The sequence below is a fragment of the Balaenoptera musculus genome, chromosome 5 (assembly GCF_009873245.2).
Source record: "Balaenoptera musculus isolate JJ_BM4_2016_0621 chromosome 5, mBalMus1.pri.v3, whole genome shotgun sequence".
Classification (NCBI taxonomy): Eukaryota; Metazoa; Chordata; class Mammalia; order Artiodactyla; family Balaenopteridae; genus Balaenoptera; species Balaenoptera musculus.
In genome coordinates, this window is record NC_045789.1 from 34210721 (window position 1) to 34220778 (window position 10058).

Here is a 10058-nt window from a genome sequence, read left to right on the forward strand (position 1 = left end):
CCCTTTCCAACCACCCCGCCCTGGGCTCCTCTGGCGCGCGCGATGACGCTCCAAGGGAAGAGGAAGTCGGGCTCGGCGAGCGGGTGGGTGCGCCTCGGGCCGCGGGACTCGCCGCCGCTGCCGCCGCCTCTACGGCCGCGTCAGAACTGAGGAGAGGAAGGGGAGGAGCCGCGTGGAGCCTAAGCTGCCGCCTAAGCTTACCCCTGACCCGAGGGCAGTGGAGAGAGCCTGCTCCGTAGCGGTTTCCCTCAGAGCAGGTGGTGACTGCTCCTTGGGGAGCAAGGAGGAGGCCCAGGCCGCGCGGCCATGGTCGGGCGCGCATCACCCGAAGGTGAGGCATTTGGCCCCAACGGGCCTTCGAAAAGCCCGGCTGAGCGAGAAGTTATCTTACAGCCTGATCCGCTGCACCTGCTCGAGGGAGCGAGCGCCCCACCCTTGCCGCCGTGTGGGGCGAGACCCAGCGCCCGGTAACGCGTGGTCGGGCCGAGCAAATGTTTGATGAATGAATGAATGAATGCCTCCCTCCCTCGCGGAGCTCAGAGGAGTTTTACGGAAGTGCAAGCGCTTTGTAAGCTGCGTAGCACTGTAAAGATGAGAGTTGTAACACATCCCTCTCCCCCCTGTCCCCCTCCCCGCAAGGAAATAGGGGTGCGGCTTGAGTGAGGAGTCACAACCTGAGTATTTAGTGAAAAAAGAGGCGAATTGCTGGGACGAGGGAAGGGAGCCATCCTCCCGGAGATTGTGGAAGGATTTTTGACTCTTTAAGGAGGAGAATTTAGCAGTGCCTCTCTTTCAGGAATCATTCTTGCTTGTGGTTTGGAGCTTTGGAGAGCTGGTATTGGTTGTTAATCAGTGTCCATTACCGTCATCAAGAAATTTTGGCCTGTGTTTCAGGTCTGACTCAAAGGCTATTTCCTTTCTAAAATAAATATCATTACCATTTAGGCAGGTCTTCCTACGGGTGTTATCCTGGAAAGTAAATCAAAGTAAAAAACTCATGAGGTTGAAAGGGTAGTTCTCTAGGACAAGAAATTTTAAGATAAAAGGATTTCAGAATCCTCAGAAATCTGTCTTGAACCTGTCCTGGTGAATAGTGTGAGAACGAGATAAAAGCAGCAGTGATGAAAGGAAGCAGATTCCACAGTTGGGTCTCCGGACTCTGGCGTTCCTTACCTCGTCTGGAAGCAGCAGTAGTGGCTGTTACAGGTCTTTCCACCTCAGGGGGTGAGGAGCAAGTGTTTATAGGCAGATCTGGGGAGCTCAGAGTTCCTGCCGCTACTGCCACCACCATATGCAAATAGGCCAAGGAAACTTGTAACTGGGTAAAATCCAAGGGCTCATTTTTATTAAAATGCTGCAGTAAAAGTGATGGGAGGAGGGAGATGGATATTGCCAAAGCAAGAAGAGACTCACAAAGTAGCGTCTGCCCAGCTGCCCTTCATCCAAAGTTCTAAGAGCCAGGTTAACTCTCCTACTTTTCAGCTACCCTGGATTCGACTCTCTTCTCATGACCAGTCCTTAACAGGTCCTTCCAAATAAGACTCACAGGAAATCAAACCAGAAAGTGATGGCCTCACACGGCTACAAAGTAAATCTCTTTGGATTTTGCTCCTCTTCCTAATTTTTTGATGAAAATGGCAGGAGTGAAATACACAGATTGAGGGGATTTTGTAAAGCCAAGCACCTCAGATTTTAGGTTCTGAGAGCTTTGGATAAAAAGAATGCAAACATCAGAGCTCTGCAACCCAGCAGAGGACGCCTCCAGAAAAGTGTGTAACCACGTGGAGCTTTTCAGCAGCCTGATCTGTTTTCCTTGTCAGTGGCTCCACCAGAGAACTTTGGTGCTGAGAGGCAGAATGGCACTCAGCCACCTACTGATGAAGTTACAGCTGCACTAGCTTACTAGGCAAGATCCACCCACTTCACCCAGTATGATAACTGGAGGAAACAGCTGGAAGTGGTGACGGCAGAGAAGGAAGTTCATACATTTCCAACTTGGTCTGCATCTCTTTAGTTCTTTTACTTCTTATTAATCCAGAGGAGAAAACAGCTGGTTCATTCGCAATTCCAAAAAAAATCCGAAGTTTTAGGTAACAGCGTTCTTTGCCTGGTACATCAGTTTGTATGATAAAGATCTGCATACTATGTTAAAATATAACAATGGGATATTTGTATAAGGTTCTTTTCTGCTACACTTGAAAGTGAGCTCGTCTGAGAAACTATTTTATCAGTTTTATTATCCCACATCGGTAGCTCTTGCTGTCAAAGATTTCATAAGCTAAATTTTCTAGCTAAATTTCTTTCTAGAAATTCCATCTACAATATTCAGTTACTTTTAGCGGTTTTATTGTGACATATGCATTAAAATGCTTACATCAGTTATTCAGTGTAGTGAGTAATTGTAAAAGAAACCTCCATGTAACCAACCAGGTCAAGAACTGGAACACTGCCAGCACCCCAGAAGTCCCCCGCTGACCTTCCTGAACACAACTCTTTCCCTCCCTTTTAGAGGTAACCATTATTCTAACTTTTGTGATAACCATTTCCTTGCTTTTCTCTATTGTTTTATCACAAGCATGCATGCATCCCTAAACAATATATTGTTTGGTTTTGCCCTTTCTTGGAACAAAATAATATGTAACCTGTTGTGCTTACGGCTTTTCGCTCAACATCGTTTTTAATCCATATGTTGTTCTATAACTGTAACTCGTTCATTTTAATTGTTGCATATTACAGAGTTCTATTGTAGCAATATGCCGTCATTTATTAGGCATTCTATTGTTGATGGATATCTAGGTTGTTTCCAGTTTGGAACTCTTATAAATGCTGCTGTAAATATTCCTCATGTATGTATTCCATCACATCTATGTGAGTTTCTGTATGGTGTATACCTGGGAGGGGTTATGTGTATTATAAATTTGAACGAATCATGCCACACTGTTTTCTAAAGTGTTACACTCACGCCCACTGTGTATGAGCCTCATGGCTCCACACCCTCAACCACATTCGGTATAGTCAGTCCTTTTCAGCTTTGCCAGCTTGGTGGGGGTGTATACTTATCATTGTGGTTTTAACTCGCATCTCCCTGATTGCTGATGCTGTTGAGGACCTTTTCATATATCAACTAGCCATTTGTATTTCTTCTTTTGTGAAATGTGTTATCGTTTTCATGCCTAATCACTGAGATACCCGATTTTCCAATATCCTTTTATAGTCCACTCTTGAATAATATAGTTCAGGTAAGGTAATACTACCAAATGAGTTACATTTGGGACAAGTTTTTTCCAAAATAAGGATAATTATAGTTTGCCTAATTATCTCTTATGAATTTGATGATAAACTTCTTAAAAGTAGGACTATAAGGCTGTATTTTTTACATTCCAAAATAATGCCATGCTTTCAGCTACTAAATTGTTGCTGGAATCCATCATGGTGGTTTCCGGTTTTGTTGTGACTTAGTTTCCCTCAAGTATGTAAAGCCAGATGTTTATTCTCTTGAATCTATGTAACTAAGCTCTGTTCTTTGTTGCTTTGTATTTTGTAGGCAACTGTGTAACAAATCATTTCACCAGCACAAATTTTTTTTCATTTCCAATGTTCATTCATTTTATAAAAGTCACAATGGCTTTTTCTTTCCTCCTAAAGTTCCTGCTAAAATACATACTTTGTTTGTTTTTTCATTTTACTCATTAATATCAAATACATACCATCCATGTCACTCCCTGGCAAATTTTCCCAGAATATTCTATTTGACTGTTTTATCATTTTCTTTTCTGTCAGTTCTTTGTTTAGAGTCAGTGATATTATAAGACTGGAAGAAGACCCAGAGAAATTAAATGACTTACCCAGGGTCAGAAGAGCAAGTAAAAAGGAAGCCTGGACTTGGCCCCAAGTCTTCAAAATAGAGTATGCTCGCTGTTATATCACACTGGCCCTCAGGCTCCTGGAGCAGTAAGGTAAATTAATTCTCCTGGTCTATAGAGTATTTTTCACTTCCACATGGCAAACCTCTTATTCTACCGTTGGATAAGGTTACTTTATTTTAAGCCTAACAGCTTTAGGATCAGATTAAGATTGGTCTAAATAAAAATAAAAGAATAAAATTTTTAGAGATTAATATAAATAATAGTGCTAAAAAGGGGTTACATGGAAACCTGCTTTTTAAAAAGAAGTTTTCTCCACTCTTGCCTTCATCCCTTATAGCCAGTCTGTCACTAGGCCCCATCGCCTCTCCAGAGAATTACCATACTTCCTCAACATCTGAAAAAAGAACTGAAAGAAAGCAGTGGTTGGTAGTGTCAAAATGATGCAGCAAACACCCTCGGATTTGGTGATCAGCTCCCTAATATCATATATCATAATGCTGTTAAAAATGTTGAAAGATATCAGAACTTAAAGACATTTTTAAATACAAGAACAAATCAATCTAGAAAACTTATCAACTGTTTGGTAAGATTGTCCCTGTGTGGCCTTTATCATCATCTAGGTTTGCATAAAGATTGATTCTAAAAATGAATGATAGATGACTACTAGTTTTAATGGAAAATAAATTAATAAAATAATTTTGAAATAATTTTATGTTTGATAATTTACCTTTAAAGTTTCAGAAGAATCCTTCATTTGATTTTGTCATTAATAGTCACTATTTTTATCCAGTAAAATCTAGCTGTTATTTTTAAAATAAAATATCGAGTGAAAACAGCCTTAAAGAAAATAACTTCATAAAAATATTAAGGTAGGCTTACACGTAACTTAGCTCTGAAAAGCACAGGTTTCTAAATGTTTTGGCTTGAAATTCAAAACTGAGTTATTGAATTAACGGTAGGGAGTTGCCAAAGGTACCAGATGCATAAATATTATTTGTATATTTTTGTCTTCCAAAAAGCAGTGGTACGTAGAAAACACAAAAGGGTTGGAATATCTATCCTAAGCATAGAACTTTCACATTTACTTCACCATTCAATGAACAGAAATTTACTTATCACCTACTATTTCCTAGCACTTGACTAAGTGCTGGACGTCTAACAGTGAAAACAATGGTGTCCTGGCTTCATGGAGTTCACGGTCTGGTGCTAATATGTCCCAGGCTTGATACTTGACCCCAGCCAGTTCCATCTGAAACTATTTGAGCTATATTATCATCTGATGATATATTTTATGAATAATTGGGTGACTGCTTTGTTCTCTTGATAAGCAAATAAATGATCACAGGCTAGAAACCTTCAGTCGTATTGTCATTTTTCAGATTTTCATTGACAATTTTTAAAAATACAGAAACATTGAAAGAACAGTATAATTTCTGTTCATACACCTTCCACCTAGATTTAGTCATTGTTAACATTTTGCTATATTTGCTTTATGTACGTTTTCTGAAACGCTTGAAACTAAATTGCCGGCATCATGATGCTTCATCCTTTTTCTTAGGTGATGCTTCAGCAGGTATCACTTAAGGAAAAGGATATACCTAACCCCAACCTTTAGTCAGATCTAAGAAAATGAACAAAAATCTATATCTAAATTTAGTTCACATTTAAATTTTCCTGATTGTCCCAACAATATTTTTTTCCAGCTTTAATGGGATATAATTGACCAATAACATTGTATAAGTTTAAGGTGTACAACGTGATGATTTGATATGCCCACATACTGTGAAATGGATTACCACAATAAGGTTAGTTAACAAATCCATTACCTCACATAGTTACCTTTGTGTGTTTGTTAGGGGGTGGGGGGTGGAGGACATTTAAGATCTACTCTCTTAGCAAATTTCAAGCATAAAATATCAACATTATTTTTGATAGCTTGTGTCCTGCCCCCCAACCTGATCCAATCAAGGTTCACACATTGCATTCTTCAATCATATTTAAATGTAAATATTTTTAGGGAAACTAAAAACTGGGCTCTCCAATACTGTTTGGAAGTAATTGCTTTACATTATATCATTTCCTTTTTTTAATGTTATATTTTTAAGTCTATTAAGAACATTATATATTTTCAGTAAAGGGTGATCTCCTTTCCTTCAGTGGCTTTTTCACTCACCTTTGACTCCGTGCAGCTTCAGTGGTTGGGGGAGGTGCTGAGCAGTCCTCTGTTTTCCGAAAGCAACCTGTCCATTTCTCACACGCTGCTTCCTTCTGCCTTTGCCCCACCATGTCTTCCCTGGAAGGCTCTCATCTTCCAGCCAAAACCCTTATTCCCTCTTTCTCCTCTCCTTGAATTTGTCCTAAATTTCTAGGAGCCCTTTCAAGGGCATCTACCTCACAGTTCCTATGTTCTCATTCTCTACCTGTCTTTCAGGCTACCACAACCTCTGCTTAACTAACTCGACCAGAATCTGCATCTGATTTTCGTTACCAAAACCCTTTCACTAGGAGTCCTTTGCACCAGAACCCACCACCACTGCAGCCTGCCACCACAGTATGTACTTAGCTGATTCCATACAAAGGAAAAGACATACTTGACAAGAACCTAGAATGTGCAGTTATTTCATTTAATCTTCACAAAACCTTGCAAAGTAGGTGCAAGATGCCCACGTTCCTTTTTCCTCTTCCCTGGCCACAAAGGAGGACTGTGTTTCCCTGCCTCCCTTGCAGTTAGGCTAGAGCCCAGTGATTAGTCTGTCCAGCAGAATGTGGGCAAGAGTAATGTGTGTCATGCCCAGGCTTGATCCCTAAAGTTTCCCATGAGATAATCAGCTCCTCTGTCTACAGGCTTAGAAGCAAAGGATGTGCAGATATTGGATCACATGCTAGAAGGAGTCCAGATTCCTTAGTTGCTGCTTGGAGAAGTGCTATCTGACTTAAATCAAACAGTGAACAGAGCAAAACATATAAAGTTATGTTAAGTTGCTGAGTTTCATAACAAGTCTGCATTTAAAACATAAAGAATGTTAGTATTCTACTCTAGTGAGGTTAAGTGATATAAGTAAGCTTTTGTGACCTGATGAGAAAATGCAACCCCCTTTTGTTATATTTTTATAGAAATATGAGTTCTGAGTTCCAATTCAAGCTATTAAAGGACATTTATGGAAAAGAAAACAACAATCCTAGGGACTGACTCTTCTGTGAAAGAATCACATGGTATAACATCAGCACTCTCCAGATATTTGTTGAAGGCTTCCTTGTCAACCAGTAGGCTTCCACTTCGAGGATGAGAAGATATCCTTAGGTTCTCCAGCCTGTCGTTGCAGGATTGACATTTCTTTCAATAACCAAACAAAATGTTATGACCTACCATCTTATATGTTATGAAAAGTTCAGAGCCAGCTCTCTCCACTGTGGCTGGTGTCCTCAAATTATTTCAGTGGCTTGCCCCTCACTGGACATGAGTATTTCATTTCATCAGCATAAGACTGTTCTATGTAGCAGACTTTTAGGTTGAGGGGTAACAAATGGTTATTATAGTATAAGAACCAACTTACAACACAGGAAACAATTTCAAAATTGATGTCAGATATAACTTTTCCTAAAACTGTTGGTCAGTTGCAACCTTAGGGAATTTCTCACTGATTATGTCTTTCCTTAGGTCTCTTCCAGTCACCCTGGATTTGCTACTCTAACCCCATATCCCCTTCACATCTCTCCAGAACAGTCTCTTTAAATACAAGATTCCTTTTACTTTATTACAAGCAATTCAACTGTCTTAGGTCTCCACCTTTGATTTAAAAAGCCCATCAAACTCGTTAATAATTTATGCAGATGCAAATAACAGAAAACCCAACTGGCATAAACATGTAGAGAGTTTGCTGTTTCTCTTAATAAAAAATCCACTGGTAGGGAGTTCAAGATTGGCGCAGCAGCTCAGTAATGCCATCAAGTACCCAGGCTGTTTTTCTTTCCTTGCCGTCCTCATTGCCATCCATGTCATGTTGACTTTTATCATCAAGACTGTTGTTTAATGAGTCACAAATAGGCTGCTGTTCCTCAGGAGCTACATCCAAATTGCAGACTGGAAGGAAGGAGAACGGGTGGTGCCTGTATGAGGGAAAGCCGATTCTTCTCCCAACATCTCCAGCACACTTCCGTTTAGGTCTAATTGATAAGAGTGGTGCCTTGGGGCACACCTAGATCTAAAGAAGGCTGAGTAGTATTTTAGCTGGGCATTGTTGCCCAACAAGAGGTTGGATTTCTATAACTAAGGAAAGCGGGAAGAATAGACAAGGAGTAGGAAATTAGCAGTGTCTGACACACTTTGTCTTAGTCTGTTCTGACTGCTATAAAAAATTACCATAGACTAGGTGGCTTATGAGTAACAGAAATTTATTCCCCGCAGTTCTGGAGGCTCTAAGTCTGAGATGAGGCTGCCAGCATGGTGGGGAGAGGGCCTTCTTCCAGGTTGCAGACTGCTGACTTCTTGCATCCTCACATGATGGAGAGCAGCGGACAGCAACCTCTCTCCTGACTCTTAAAAGGGCACTGATCCCATTCATGAGGCTCCTCCTTCATGACCTCATCTAATGCCAATCACCTCCCAAAGGCCTCACCTCTTGGTACCATCACAAGGGGGGAAGGAGAGGAGGGTGGCAGGGCAGAATAAGATTTTAACATACGAACATTCAGTCCATAGCTCCCTTAAAGATGTTTTTCGTAAAAAGACCATCTACCCCAGAGATGAAATGCCAAGGTCTAAACCCCAGAAACAGCTACCATGGTTTCTGTTTTAAATGGCCATTTCCCCAATGCTTGGCATACAAACATCAGTAATACGTAGCATTTTCTTTTTGGCTTCTTGTAGTTTAAAAATTCCAGCAATATAGTTTCAGGAGCATTTTTAATAAATGAATTTGTGACTTCCATATGGTTCGTTTTTAATCTCTTACATCATCATGGCAAAACACTGCTTATTAGTGGCATTTTAAGCTCTTGTTTTAGACCCATGTGTAAGAATGATTAAAAATTCATTTCCCTTTTAAAACCAAACATAAGCATTACTTTTATTTAGTTTAAAACAATCTGAAACTTACAAAAAATTACAAGTACAGTAGGAAGAACTTTTTTATCTTGAACTCCCATTTGGGAGCAAGTTGCCAGCCTGATGCCCCAGCATCCCCAAATACTTAAGGGAGTGCAATCAGTTATTCTCCCACATAATCACAATATAACCATCAAAATAAACATGGATCATTTATATTAAACAATCCTAAGACCTTCATTAAATTTCATCAATCATCCCAGTAATATCTTTTATAGCAAAAAAAGGATACACTTCAGAATATGTATTGCATTTAATTGTCACATCTCTTTAGTGTCCTTTAGTTAAAAATGTTTCCTCACTCTTTGTTTGACTTTCATGACCTTGATACTTTTGAAGACTCAGTTAGTTATTTTGTGGAATATCCCTCAATTTGGGTGTGTTTGTGTTTGGCAGGAATATCACCAAAGTGATGCTGTGTTCAGGTGACACTCAGTTTTGATTTGTCCTATTACTGGTGATGTTCACTTTAATCGCTTGATTAAAATGGTGTCTACCAGGCTTCTCCACAAGGAGGTAACTCCAAAATGAAGTTACTATTTTTTCCATTTGGAATTATCAAGTATTAATTTTGCAAAGAGATACTTTAGATCTAAATAAATATCCTATTCCTTATCACGCCTTTACTTTTATTCACATCAGTATCAGCCCCTGGTTTCCTATTTTGTTCATTGGGTTATAATTTGTTACTATTATTATTTATTTTGATGCTCACATTGTCCCATATTTGGGAACCCCTTCAAATTGGCTTCTTTGTCATTTTGCCCCATCCTTCTGTGAGTATTTTCTTTTTTTTCTGACACAACAAAATGGTCCTGGCTCATGTTGTCCTTTCCCTGCCCCAGTATTGCAAGTGGCCATTTCTCCAAGGAATAGGGTTACCAGATAAAATAGAGGTTAATCAGTTAAATTTGAAAGTCAGATAAATAATGAATAAATATTTAGTGTAGGTATGTCCCGTGCAATAATTTCTTGTTTGCTAAATATTTGCTGTATTTTTATATACTAAATCTGGCACCCTACCAAGGAGCCCTGGTTCCCTTACGTAGCAAATGGTATTTAGAATCCACAATCTGGATAGGGCTGCT

The 10058-nt window shown here is 39.9% G+C and overlaps 1 long non-coding RNA gene across 1 annotated transcript; it reads left to right on the forward strand.

Moving 5' to 3' along the window:
• The first annotated feature begins 46 nt into the window (after positions 1–46).
• On the forward strand, positions 47–9585 carry LOC118895426. The gene is made up of 4 exons (XR_005019946.1): positions 47–331; positions 2431–2511; positions 3781–3956; positions 6981–9585. It is a non-coding gene; the product is annotated as an uncharacterized LOC118895426 (long non-coding RNA).
• Positions 9586–10058: the final 473 nt, after the last annotated feature.